The following is a 15,429-nucleotide window of genomic DNA, read 5'->3' as shown; positions in this document are numbered from 1 at the left end:
CGAACCTGAGTTATGTTTACCACTTACTCGTTAAAAGGAAGACAAGTAGGTGAACTATAGCTAGGAAACCCAGCTAAATATAAATAATAAAACCACTACTCTCTTTTGGTAGCTGATTCTGATGTTATGCGACCTAACTACACCGCATAAATAAAACCGTCCGTTTTGGTCATATCAAGAGGAGGAGTAAGTTTTTGGCGCCGCTGACGGGGACCGCATTTTCTGTTTGTTAAGGTAATCATTGATTGTGTCAAGATATCTGAGATTCTTGAGTGGTGTCTAAGAAAGACAACTATACACGGACTTGGTTGTTGGATTTTCCAAACAGTCTCCAATTATATTGGAACTAAAAGTATGCTGCCTCTTCGTTGTCGGCCTGGCCACTTGTTTCTCATATAAATTGATAAGGAACACACATGCTTAACAAACAGGGAGTTTGTCGGTATAGGATTTAAAATCGCCATTATAGTAAACCCTTTTAAACTATAAAAACAAAATATTAATTATAGTATTAATTTCTGTAGATTCCAGTTCAAACTTAGCCGATTATGAAGAAAGTGTGAAAGGCAGTTACTCTCCCATGACTTCAAAAATCGGAGAAGTTTTTCTTTATAAAGATAAAAATGAAACAAGTCGAAACCCTAAGGAGTCTCGTCAATAATTAATTATTGATCCTTGTAGTCCAAGAAGCCGGATAACTTCATCCGACTTAGAGATTTCATTGCTTTTGGATAAGTTTTACTTAAATAAACCAGGATTCGACCATCTTCACGATCTAAAAGGGAGGCTCAGTCTTAATGAACTTCTCATTATGGAAGATGAAATATGGGAAGAATACCCAACTATTTTCAAATATACAGATTTGTTTGAATATGTTCCAAAAGAGAAACGACACATTGATAGCTCAGATCCTCTGTTTACTGGAAATCTATTAAATCCTAGCAGAAGGTTTAGACGTCTATAGAGAATTCGTTAGGCACCTCTATCCCTCGGATTTCCCGTTTTTAAAATTTCAAATAAATCTATTAAAAGAGCTGCATGATCAAGTGCGTTCTCTTCACAAACTATTAAAAGTATGTGGGAATGATATTTTTGTCAAGTATCGTGATGTAGTAATCGACCTAAAATTTCATTTAGAGTCATTTGTCAGTTTTCTACCCCACATCGATGATAAGGAGTTTTCTCAAATTCATGTCAATCGTTACGTTGCCGCAGCGATTTCTGAATTAGAATTTTGGATTGAAAGCAAACAACCTAACTCTATTTCAAAATATGGAGATCGAGATTTCTTCTACTTTGATCAAGCCTCATTTCTCATCAAACGATTAATCGAAGTTTTTCCGGATTCAGCCGAGGAAAGAATACATCAGAATTTCTTCGCAAAAAGAAATAAAATATATTCTGAACTCGTGCAGATCCTCACTATGTTGAAATTTCCATTTACAACTCCGTAAAGAAAGGTTATTCGAGAAATATCTGAAAACTTTAAATTTCCTATCTGTGATCTTGACTGCGCGGAAGATCTTTTATTTCAAGACACAGTGTCAAAACTTCTTTTCGAACTTAATTATCGAGATACTGGACCTAGGGATGGAATTTCGAACATTAAGAAAGTTAGAAGGGCTTTGGTTAAACTTATGGACGACATCGGAGATTTACAAAAGCATGAGCGTAAAATGCTAAGTGACAAATCAGTTAGGTTCATATCCCAATTGATTGAGGTTTAGTGTTTATTCTAGGAAGTAAAACTCTCATGATAGTTCCCCATCAGAATTCTAGTCTTCATACCTATCCCTTTTTATCTTTCTAGTTTATATTACCTTAGTTAACCTTAATCTATCACCACTTATCACTAGGGTTAACTATATACACACTTTTGTCCCACATTACTGAGCAAACATACCAAAATACGAACCTGAGTTATATTTATCACTACTCGTTAAAAGGAAGACAAGTAGGTGAACTATAGCTAGGAAACTCAGCTAATTATAAATAATGAAACAACTACTCTCTTTTGGTAACTGATTCTGACATTTTGCGACCTAACGACACCGCATAAATGAAATAGTCTATTTTGGTCATATCACAAACTTATCACCTCACTTAGTTATTTTAGTTGCATGGATTCATTAATGAGCTAGCTTAGTCACTTCCCCCTTTCCCTCCCCTTATGCCACACCCCCCCCCCCCCCCCCCCACCCCCCTCACCATTATAAGTTCTTCATTTTCCTTTACTCTTTCATGTTTACATAAACATTCACTAAATCTTCTCAAAGTTCCAGTCATTTAATCTATATTTATTCATCTTCATAAGCATCTTCATCATCATCCATCAAGGTATTAACACCAAGAACGTTTCTATTATCCATTTCAAGGTCATCTTCAAGAGAAATAAGTGTAAAAGCTTGATCTAAAGTGTTTAAACACTCAATGATGACTACATAGCTAGCCCTAATCTTGACTTTAGATGACTTATTATATGTTTTATTAAAGTAAACAACTCATAATAAACTTTAAATAAAGATTAGAGTGGCTAAAACACATAGAAACATCACTAGCTTGAATCTGTCCAAATCAGTCCTAATGAACTTGTAAAGGATCGCGTCTTAAAAACCAACTTATACTTGGTTTCAGGAACTCATATTTTTATATGTTTTTCATATATATGTTCATGACTTCCAGTAAAAGTTTCATGAATTTTTTCAAAGAAAAATGTATTTTTCATTTTTATTTTCTCACTACATGTCTGTTTTCAAGCAAATCTGAACACATCCTATTTAATCAAGTATAGACCAAAAACTAAAATGATTCTTGAAATACATGTTTTGTATTCTTTACATGGTACACATAGAGGAGTAGATCATACTTTGAAACACCTAAATCCATGTAGTAATCATGGAAAACTGGTCATCCAAAGTGGACCCATGATTCTGTTGTAGTCAAATGATGGTCTAGAACACCACTTCTAAAAACTAGGTTAATAAAGACCTGGAGATGAATACTTTTAAATGTATGGTTATTTACATATTTTAAACCCTTTGTAAAATTCCTAAATCAAAAAAATGTGTTTTACTATTTTTAAACTTGCATGGAAGCTTATAGTGTAAATCAGGACAGTCTTGAACACCTGAAAAAGAATGCATTTTTTACCAACTTTTATTCTGAATCTAGAACACAACCTTACATGGTTGGAAACTAAACAGAAATACCTTTCCATAGGTGGTAATATCATCCTAAATGGATGTGTATTTTGGTAGAAACACTTGGGTAAAGTTGTTGGTCTAAAACAGAAAAATCTGAAAATACTAAACTAGGAAACTAAGTAACAAATGAAACCGAGAATCGAAACAAACATATGAAACTTATATAAACTAACTAAAAACTAAACTAAACATTATATTAGATGTAGTATGACCTCTAACCTTAATTCATATATTTAGGTCTCGATCACGGATCACCGCAGAGCGTTTAAAACCGCACTTTCCGAGCTTTGCATCGTGTTGCATCGATTGTGAGTTTCATAGCTTCCCTTTTTCAATATTTTTGGGCTGAGAATCATGTTTAATGGTTTATTACATGCTTTTTGTTATAAAAACATGTTTATTTTTTTTTACTACACGCTTGATATAAGTGAAGTTTGTGGTTCCTTTTAAACACTTTGTATCTTGCAATGAGAATTATGTTTCTCTTATGTTTTACGTTGTGGACATGAGTAATTAAACTATATTCTAAGGAGTAACTTTCATAGTCCACTGAAATCCCAATTTCAATATTATTAATTACATGGATTTGGTAAACGCGAATATTGGAGATTGATCTATCTGGGTTTGACAACTACATTCGGACTTAGTAGTTAAACTAATTGGATGCTCAAACTTCATTACGGTCACTTTCGGACTATGAGTGACTAGGATTTTCGGGTATGGATACTTATGTATCTAATTGGTTAAGTTCAATATTGAGAGCTCTAATATATAGATTATACTTTTTGTCTGTTTTTGAACCAACTTGATAATCGTTTGGAAACTAGCTCAAACTTGAAATGTTGTTATACATTGAAACCTTGTGGTCCAAAAAAAAACTATTTGAAGACCGTTTATGAACTTGATAACCATGAAATGTTATAGTCCGTGGAACTGTTTATAAACTTGAAATGTTACGAACTACGAAGCTATTTTCGTACTTAAAAGCTTGAGGTCATATTACTGTCAAACTATTTATAAACTTGAAAACTTATAACCCGTATTACTAGTAAGCTATTTCAAAATTTGTGATCTTATGATCCTACTTACGTTCAGGCTATTGGAAATTTGAAAACTAGTGAATCATGAAACTATTTACGAACTTGAGAACCCGTGATTCGTTTTATTGTCACTTATGTATGATCTATGAAACCTTTTTAAACTATTTTCACGACAGACCACAAGCTGATTTAAACTATGAACCCTTGTGGTCAAATCGTTTAACTTGTGCAAAACCTGTGAACTCACCAACGTCATAAAGGGTCAGGCGGGGGTTTGAGATCTTGGTATCTGATCAATTGGTTAAACAGAGATGAGAAAATAAGGGTACGCAATTAGATGAAGCGGCACCATTTGTTTGCACATCATGAACAACATTAACAAAAACACCATTTGCAGACCCGACAGTATTCGAAAAGTCAAATTACTAACCAGTACAACCTAAAAACTCCGCAAACAGATTCGATTTTTGGTCAAACATGGAAACAAAGCCTGCTAAATTTAAACACAAATCAGATTATAAGTATCCACATATCACACCATGTGATGCCCCGTACAAAACCATCGTGTACGATTCGTCAACAACAGGATCTTTACACGGTCAAACACTATATGCTGTTTGAAAACCGGTTTTGCATTCATAAAAAGATAGCGTTTACAAAAGATAACGTGACACAGAGGTCATTACAAAGCCATTATTCAAATAACATAAGTTGTGAATGCAAGATAAAAGTTTCATGATTGAGACGTCTCTAAGTAATGCAGCGGAAATCTAACACAGCAGGTCCATAACCGCAAGTCTATAACACCAAGACAGCAAGTCTAACAGCGGAAGCAACATCGTCTAAGTACCCGAGAAATACAAGCTTAAAAGTTAACACGAATGTTGGTGATCTATAGTTTGTTTGTTCCAGCAATGTAATCTAGACCACGAGATTTCGTATTCAAACAGTATGAAAAGTATATGCTTATCCGTGGGCACCCGGTAACTAACTTAACGTAATAATAATACCCCCTAAAAGTACACTTGGCGAGTGCGTATGTCTTCGAAGTATCAAACACCTGTTAAATGCTAGCGTGACTAGCCCGAGTGGGGATGTCAAACTCTATGGATCCATATCTAATATTCGCGTTCACCGGTTCAAAAACCAATGATTAAACGTTACCGTGCTAAGGGGAAAGTTTATGCCGTTATATAACCCACACATATGTAAAGTTTAAGTACTCGTGTCTAGTATGTAAAACATAAAAAGCGCATGTATTTTCAGTCCCAAAAATAGTATAAGTAAAAAGGGAAGCTATAACTCACAGTGATAAATGTGGTAAAGTCGATATGATAAGTATGCAAGTAGTAAGTCAGTCCGAAAGGTCGTCAACCTAAGTCAAAGGTCACTAGGTCAGTATGTTGTCCCAATAAGTGTAAAAGTGAATAAATTAAGTTTAAGTGTCATCATCAACATCATCATTATCATCATCATTCATCAACACTAAGGTAAGTTTAACAAGAATAGAGATTAAAACAAAAGGATAACTTCGGACAGATGTTACGACCTCTATACAAATTGAAAAGACGCGTAGTCAGTGGTCATGGCTCCGTCTGTGAGTCCTCTAACCGCTGAAAAATTTTCAGAACCTAACTCGTCTTCGTTTGACCGTGGCGATGGTTTAAGTGAGAGTAGGTCAGAAATTTCAGCATAACGTTACAAAGGCGTAGTGCCTTTCAGAAGGCTATAAATCCTAAACCGTATATCGGATTAAGTCGAGGCCTAAACGAAAAGTTATCTACTCGAAACAAAATATCTGAAAATCAATTTTCCAGAAGTCCAAGAGTCTGATCGGATCCCGAAAAACAACAAACAAATACTCCAGTGAGGTTCTTGGTGCTTGATGCTCATCACGGTTCTCATCCTTGATGCTTGTAAGCTTTAAGTATACAACTATTTGATGTTTTAGCATCAATTTGACTAAGGTTCAACCATAAATACACAACTAAGAGTAAAATCTATCATTCTACAAGTTTTGAACATCAAGATTGCCTCTTTATTGCATAGATCCAATAAAGCTTCAACCATTGTCCTTTTTACACAAGTTTATGCATCTCCATCATATGTGATGACGAAGACTTGATCTTTATCATCACAAAAAACACAAAAAGGTTCCCAGAAAGTGAGATCTACAATAATAACTTAGATCTCAAGTATTAAGAAAACCCTAAGCTAGAAAGCTTGGATCTTTACAAGATTAATGAGACCATAAGCTAGAAAGCTAAGATCTTTAACAAAATAATGAAAGTAATGAGACCATAAGCTAAAAAGCTAATATCTTTAACATAATAATGAAAGTAATGAGACCATAAGCTAAAAAGCTAAGATCTGTAACATAATAATGAAACCCTGAGGTAGAAAGCTTGGATCTTTAGTGTTCTTGAAGATCTTGAAGGATAAAGCTTGGATCTTTAAGATACATGAAGATCATAAACACAAGTTTTGATCTTTATAACAATACAAAGAAATCAAAAGCTAGATCTAACAAGTAAATGAAGTTTCCAAGCTAGAAAGCTTGAATCTTTCATGTTCTTGAAGGATTCAAACCTAAGTTTGAATCTATAAGATATAACAAGATCAAAAGCTAAAAGGTAGATCCATAAAATGATGATGATGATGTCAACTTTATGAAGAAGAAAAGAAGAAGAAGAAAATTTAAAAATTACACTTTTTTGAGTGAGAAAGACTAGAGAGAGAATTAGAGAGTAAGTGTGTGTAAATTGCAAATGAAATTAAGTGTGAAATGAATGGGATAAGCTTGGTATTTATAGGAAATGAGGGTGTGGGGAGGGTATCAAAACTGTAGGTAGGGAGGGGGACAACTGGGGGACAACTTTTGCTTTTTGGTTAATGGTTGTCTAAAGTTGGTGCTTATGTTAGGATCTCATGCAACATTATGGATAATGCTTAACAAAAATGCTAGTATGTTCCCTCTAATAAATGGGCATTTGTCTTTCATTAATATGGGTCATTAACTTATTATAGTTGAGCTAATTAAATAGTCCACTAGCTAGTGTAGGGTGGGCTAAAGTCCAACAAGGTAGAAAGTCCAACAAGACTAACTAGTGTGCTCTAGTAAATTACTAAGCGTAATTAAGCATCCAAAAACCCAGGTAATTGTTATTATAAAATAACAATTAGTGTTTCGTAGTCATAATATTCCGATTATGACCAAAGTTAAACGTGTACCGAAATACATAGCTCGTTTCAAACGTCAAGTGACACCAACGGTCGTAAAAGCATTCGGGGATCAAGTTAAGTGATTACACACTTAATAGCACGTTGTAAGATATTAATGAAAGTAATTAATCATTAAATAAGATCTCATAGCATAAACTAGCTCAGTACGCACATATACGTAGTTTTGTGAAAGCACAAAGCACAAAAGCAAGTCGAAAAAGTCGGATCGTTACATTACCCACCTGTTAAAGAAAATTTCGTCTCGAAATTTTGAGGAGTGACCAACAATGGTACCATGTTTGAATAAGAAGGAGCGTATCAAAGTTCCGAGGGACTCGTGGGTTTATTTACCTTGAAAGGTACTTGGGCGTATAAAAGTAAGAATAGGTATGTGCCATTAATTAAGTCACTTATCCTAAGAGATCAACAGCTTGGTTTCGTTTCTTGCTAACACGAATATGTCATCCGAATATATACCCACAAAAGGAAAGATGGTGTTTTTAGCCTTACAGGCATCTTCAGTAGGCTGGATGCATGAAATGCATCATGAATGTTACCAAACTCATCTAAAACATCGAGCGCTTATGTCGCAATACCAAGCTGACAGGTAGAATGGAAAATATGGTGATCACAACCATGTGATTTGATGTATGGATTGTGTTAGCCATGGATTTTACTAACCCCTTGATTTCGGAAGGAGACCATAGGCATAAAGAACCCGATATTTAAGAACGTTTCATTGAAATTTTAGCTGAAAGTGACAAATCATACTTACATGCAATGCCAGCCATAATTATTTATAGTGTCTTCAGGATGGTCTGAACGAACAATGAAGGATATCACCCAGTTTACCATACTGCAGGTGAACTTATCCTTAGATGGAATGAAAGCATAGTCCCATAATGTAACTTTATCCTTTCAGTTACATGTTGAAGTTCGGGCTAACATTAACTAGAACAACATATCATTGTAATCAACGAAGGAAGGAATGTGTAGAGTAACTACATCAGTGTCGTAGATGTTTTAAGCAGCCCCTTCCAAGAGGATAACAAGATTCATAGATTCCTAAAGTATTTTACACTATAATTCCGAAAGAAAATCGCAAGAAAGGTGTGATCTTTGAACGAGAGTGAACTCTCTGAGCGGTTCGTCCTGAATTTGTCCTTATACTTAAGGGGATGCGCGGATGAGAAGATACGTGAACTCTTAGTCCTACAGAATGTTTTGCTCTACGTGAAAAGAATCTCCAAAAATGATTCCTTGTACCTCAATATACTGATTCATATAGATGATGTTTACGAGGGTGTTGCTGTAGTGACCCGAACTTTTCCATGTTTATATATATATTAAATGAAATTGTTATTTACATGATTAAGTGTTTCCAACATGTTAAGCAATCAAACTTGTTAAGACTTGATTAATTGAAATAGGTTTCATATAGACAATTGACCACCCAAGTTGACCGGTGATTCACGAACGTTAAAACTTGTAAAAACTATATGATGACATATATATATGGATATATATATAGTTAACATGATACTATGATAAGTAAACATATCATTAAGTATATTAACAATGAACTACATATGTAAAAACAAGACTACTAACTTAATGATTTTTAAACGAGACATATATGTAACGATTATCGTTGTAAAGACATTTAATGTATATATATCATATTAAGAGATATTCATACATGATAATATCATGATAATATAATAATTTAAAATCTCATTTGATATTATAAACATTGGGTTAACAACATTTAACAAGATCGTTAACCTAAAGGTTTCAAAACAACACTTACATGTAACGACTAACGATGACTTAACGACTCAGTTAAAATGTATATACATGTAGTGTTTTAATATGTATTTATACACTTTTGAAAGACTTCAATACATTTATCAAAATACTTCTACTTAACAAAAATGCTTACAATTACATCCTCGTTCAGTTTCATCAACAATTCTACTCGTATGCACTCGTATTCGTACTTGTACAATACATAGCTTTTAGATGTATGTACTATTGGTATATACACTCCAATGATCAGCTCTTAGCAACCCATGTGAGTCACCTAACACATGTGGGAACCATCATTTGGCAAGTAGCATGAAATATCTCATAAAATTACAAAAATATGAGTAATCATTCATGACTTATTTACATGAAAACAAAATTACATATCCTTTATATCTAATCCATACACCAACGACCAAAAACACCTACAAACACTTTCATTCTTCAATTTTATTCATCTAATTGATCTCTCTCAAGTTCTATCTTCAAGTTCTAAGTGTTCTTCATATATTCTACAAGTTATAGCTACATAAAATCAAGAATACTTTCAAGTTTGCTAGCTTACTTCCAATCTTGTAAGGTGATCATCCAACCTCAAGAAATCTTTGTTTCTTATAGTAGGTTATCATTCTAATACAAGGTAATAATCATATTCAAACTTTGGTTCAATTTCTATAACTATAACAATCTTATTTCAAGTGATGATCTTACTTGAACTTGTTTTCGTGTCATGATTCTGCTTCAAGAACTTCGAGCCATCCAAGGATCCGTTGAAGCTAGATCCATTTTTCTCTTTTCCAGTAGGTTTATCCAAGGAACTTAAGGTAGTAATGATTTTCATAACATCATTCGATTCATACATATAAATCTATCTTATTCGAAGGTTTAAACTTGTAATCACTAGAACATAGTTTAGTTAATTCTAAACTTGTTCGCAAACAAAAGTTAATCCTTCTAACTTGACTTTTAAAATCAACTAAATACATGTTCTATATCTATATGATATGCTAACTTAATGATTTAAAACCTGGAAACACGAAAAACACCGTAAAACCGGATTTACGTCGTCGTAGTAACACCGCGGGCTGTTTTGGGTTAGTTAATTAAAAACTATGATAAACTTTGATTTAAAAGTTGTTATTCTGAGAAAATGATTTTTATTATGAACATGAAACTATATCCAAAAATTATGGTTAAACTCAAAGTGGAAGTATGTTTTCTAAAATGGTCATCTAGACGTCGTTCTTTCGACTGAAATGACTACCTTTACAAAAATGACTTGTAACTTTTTTTCCGACTATAAACCTATACTTTTTCTGTTTAGATTCATAAAATAGAGTTCAATATGAAACCATAGCAATTTGATTCACTCAAAACGGATTTAAAATGAAGAAGTTATGGGTAAAACAAGATTGGATAATTTTTCTCATTTTAGCTACGTGAAATTTGGTAACAAATCTATTCCAACCATAACTTAATCAACTTGTATTGTATATTATGTAATCTTGAGATACCATAGACACGTATACAATGTTTCGACCTATCATGTCGACACATCTATATATATTTCGGAACAACCATAGACACTCTATATGTGAATGTTGGAGTTAGCTATACAGGGTTGAGGTTGATTCCAAAATATATATAGTTTGAGTTATGATCAATACTGAGATACGTATACACTGGGTCGTGGATTGATTCAAGATAATATTTATCGATTTATTTCTGTACATCTAACTGTGGACAACTAGTTGTAGGTTACTAACGAGGACAGCTGACTTAATAAACTTAAAACATCAAAATATATTAAAAGTGTTGTAAATATATTTTGAACATACTTTGATATATATGTATATATTGTTATAGGTTTGTGAATCAACCAGTGGCCAAGTCTTACTTCCCGACGAAGTAAAAATCTGTGAAAGTGAGTTATAGTCCCACTTTTAAAATCTAATATTTTTGGGATGAGAATACATGCAGGTTTTATAAATGATTTACAAAATAGACACAAGTACGTGAAACTACATTCTATGGTTGAATTATCGAAATCAAATATGCCCCTTTTTATTAAGTCTGGTAATCTAAGAATTAGGGAACAGACACCCTAATTGACGCGAATCCAAAAGATAGATCTATTGGGCCTAACAAACCCCAACCAAAGTACCTGATGCTTTAGTACTTCGAAATTTATATCATATCCGAAGGGTGTCCCGGAATGATGGGGATATTCTTATATATGCATCTTGTTAATGTCGATTACCAGGTGTTCACCATATGAATGATTTTTATCTCTATGTATGGGATGTGTATTGAAATATGAAATCTTGTGGTCTATTGTTACGATTTGATATATATAGGTTAAACCTATAACTCACCAACATTTTTGTTGACGTTTAAAGCATGTTTATTCTCAGGTGAATACTAAGAGCTTCCGCTGTTGCATACTAAAATAAGGACAAGATTTGGAGTCCATGTTTGTATGATATTGTGTAAAAACTGCATTCAAGAAACTGATTTCGATGTAACATATTTGTATTGTAAACCATTATGTAATGGTCGTGTGTAAACAGGATATTTTAGATTATCATTATTTGATAATCTACGTAAAGCTTTTTAAACCTTTATTTATGAAATAAAGGTTATGGTTTGTTTTAAAAATGAATGCAGTCTTTGAAAAACGTCTCATATAGAGGTCAAAACCTCGCAACGAAATCAATTAATATGGAACATTTTTAATCAATAAGAATGGGACATTTCAGTTGGTATCAGAGCGTTGGTCTTAGAGAACCAGAAAATTTGCATTAGTGTGTCTTATCGAGTTTGTTAGGATGCATTAGTGAGTCTGGACTTCGACCGTGTTTTCTTTAAAAATGATTGCTTAACATTTTTGTTGGAAACTATATATTATTAACATGTATATATTATGTGATATATTAATCTCTTAACATGTTTGATATTGTGCGATAGATGTCTACCTCTAGCACAAATCCCATTGACTCACATAATAATAACGAAGAGTCGAATATATATTGGACTGATTCACAAGTTCCCGAAGAGGAACCGGAAGAAGAATCAGAACCGGAAGAAGAATCAGAACTGGAAGAGGAGGAACCGGAGGAGGAAATAGAACCGGTGGGGGAAATAATAAAACGGTTAAGTAAAAGAAAATCCTCAACCAACCGACCAAGGTTAATTATGGTCAATGGTGTTTCCGCCAAGGAAGCAAAATATTGGGAGGATTACCAATTCTCCGATGAATCAGATTCCGACGAGAATTCCGATGATGTTATAGAAATTACCCCAACTGAATTTAAAAAAGAAAAAGAAAATAATAAGCGAAAGGGCATAAAAATAGAGAAATCTAATTACAACCCCGATTAACTTTATATATATTGTCAACCCCCGAAGTCCTTAAGTTGTAACAATGACCCGGGAACCTCTAAACCACCAGGTTTTTCTAAACCGTTGTGGAAAACGACAGCTAGTATTAGGGGAACATCATATATCCCTAGAAACTTGGCAAAACGAACCAAAACCGAAGAAGAAGAAACGAGCGAGTCGGAATAAGATAGTTGTATTCGTGTGGTGTAATATATGTAATATAGTGTGCTTATGCTTTATGATATATGTAAAAATTGCTTGTATTAATAAGTATTTTTTTATGAATCTAACTCTTGTCTATTTTACAGTTTAAAAACACAAAATGGATAGACAACCCAATATTTTAAGAGACCTACCCGGAGACATGATTGATGAAATCTTGTCTAGAGTCGGTCAGAATTCCTCGGCACAACTATTTAAGGCGAGATCAGTTTGTAAGACATTCGAAGAACGTTCCAAGAATGTCTTGGTTTATAAGAGACATTCGTTTGAAAGATGGGGGATATCACATTGGGAAACCCATACGTTACGATGTGTTTACTTTGACGCATATATTGCGGGGAACCCAAATGCTATTTTACGCAACGGGTTAAGAAATTATTTTGACTCAATGTATCCGAATATAGGACTTCATGATTTAGAAAAAGCGGCTAACATGCAACATAAAGAAGCATGTTATGCTTACGGATTAGTAATGTTCGCTTCTCACCAAAGTGAGAACAAGAACATCGGGTTACAACTATTAAACAAAACGTTCCCACAAGTGACGGAATCGGTAATTGGGGTAAGAAATGAGGTTTTTAGATTGTTACGGGACTGTTGGACATTACGTAACCCTCGTCCCTTTGACGACGTTACAACACGCTGTCTTATCAATGGCCATAACGGTTATATTCCACAAGACCAAGGATGGGAAGTAATCCTAGTAAAACTAGAATGCATGACTTGTTTCTGGACGTATGAATTACGTGTCTTTATTGCCTTTGCTGAACGACTTGTGTACTAGCTAGAATTATCTTCACAACCATCTTCTATCAAATTTATTGTGTGCTATATTTCATGCTATCTGTAAAATAAGCGGTATTGTAAGTTTGTAAAATATTGTGTAAAAGTTTGAACGCGAAATATTATTATAATCAGTTTTTCATATAGAATTGTAGTAGTTGAATTGTATATTAGCTACTAAGTATGAACTTAAAGGGTAGGTACTACCCGAATTTAAACTTATAAAATGCTAATATGAAGAAAAAGCTTTTATAAATGAGTTCATATTATGCTACGAAATACTATTAACTACTCTTAATATTCTGTATGATTAACTTGTTCCATTTGACTATTTTGAAGGAAATGGCACCGACTACTCGACACACCGTGAATATGAATGAAGAGGAATTCCATACTTTTCTAGCTTCAAACATAGCCGCAGTACAGGCTGCGCTACATACCAACAATAACCTTGGATCTAGCAGTACATGAAATCGTGTAGGATGCACTTACAAAGAATTCACTGCCTGCAAACCTTTGGAATTTGATGGAACCGAAGGACCGATCGGATTGAAACGGTGGACCGAGAAGGTTGAATCGGTGTTTGCCATAAGTAAGTGTACTGAAGAGGACAAAGTGAAGTACGCTACGCATACCTTCACAGGTTCTGTGTTAACATGGTGGAATACCTATCTAGAGCAAGTGGGACAAGATGATGCGTACGCACTACCGTGGTCAGCATTCAAGCACTTGATGAACGAGAAGTACGGTCCCAGAACCGAGGTCAATAAGCTCAAGACAGAACTTAGAGGGTTACGAACCCAAGGATTTGATATTACCACGTACGAAAGACGATTCACAGAATTGTGCCTATTGTGTCCGGGAGCATTCGAAGATGAGGAAGAGAAGATCGACGCGTTTGTAAAAGGATTACTGGAAAGAATCCAAGAAGATATAAGTTCACACGAGCCCGCCTCCATACAACAGGCATGTAGAATGGCTCATAAACTAGTGAACCAGATTGAAGAAAGAATTAAAGAACAGACTGCTGAAGAGGCCAATGTGAAGCAAGTCAAAAGAAAGTGGGAGGAAAACGGTGATAAGAATCACCAATACAATAACAACAGTAATTACAACAATAATCGCAACAATTATCCCAACAATCGCAACATCAATCGCAACTACAACAAATGGCCCAACAACAACAACAACAACAACAACAACAACAACAACAGCAACTACAACAATCATCCCAACAACAATAATAACCGTAACAACAACAACAATCAGAAGCAGCTATGCTAAAGGTGTGAAAAGTATCACTCGGGGTTCTGCACCAAATTTTGCAACAAGTGTAAAAGAAATGGTCATAGCGCGGCGAAGTGTGAGGTCTACGGACCAGGGGTTAATAGAACGAAAGGAACAAATGGTGTCGGAACGAGTAATGGCGGAGCAAGTAGTGTCGGAGCAAGTTATGCCAATGTAGGTTGTTATAAATGTGGAAAACCGGGCCACATTATTAGAAATTGCCCGAACCAGGAGAACACGAATGGACAAGGCCGCGGAAGAGTTTTCAATATTAATGCGGCAGAGGCACAGGAAGACCCGTAGCTTGTTACGGGTACGTTTCTTATTGACAATAAATCTGCTTACGTTTTATTTGATTCGGGTGCGGATAGAAGCTATATGAGTAGAGATTTTTGTGCTAAATTAAGTTGTCCATTGACGCCTTTGGATAGTAAATTTTTACTCGAATTAGCAAATGGTAAATTAATTTCAGCAGATAATATATG

This window comes from Rutidosis leptorrhynchoides, chromosome 2, assembly GCF_046630445.1.
Source record: "Rutidosis leptorrhynchoides isolate AG116_Rl617_1_P2 chromosome 2, CSIRO_AGI_Rlap_v1, whole genome shotgun sequence".
Classification (NCBI taxonomy): domain Eukaryota; kingdom Viridiplantae; phylum Streptophyta; class Magnoliopsida; order Asterales; family Asteraceae; genus Rutidosis; species Rutidosis leptorrhynchoides.
Note: the sequence above shows the minus strand (reverse complement) of the source record.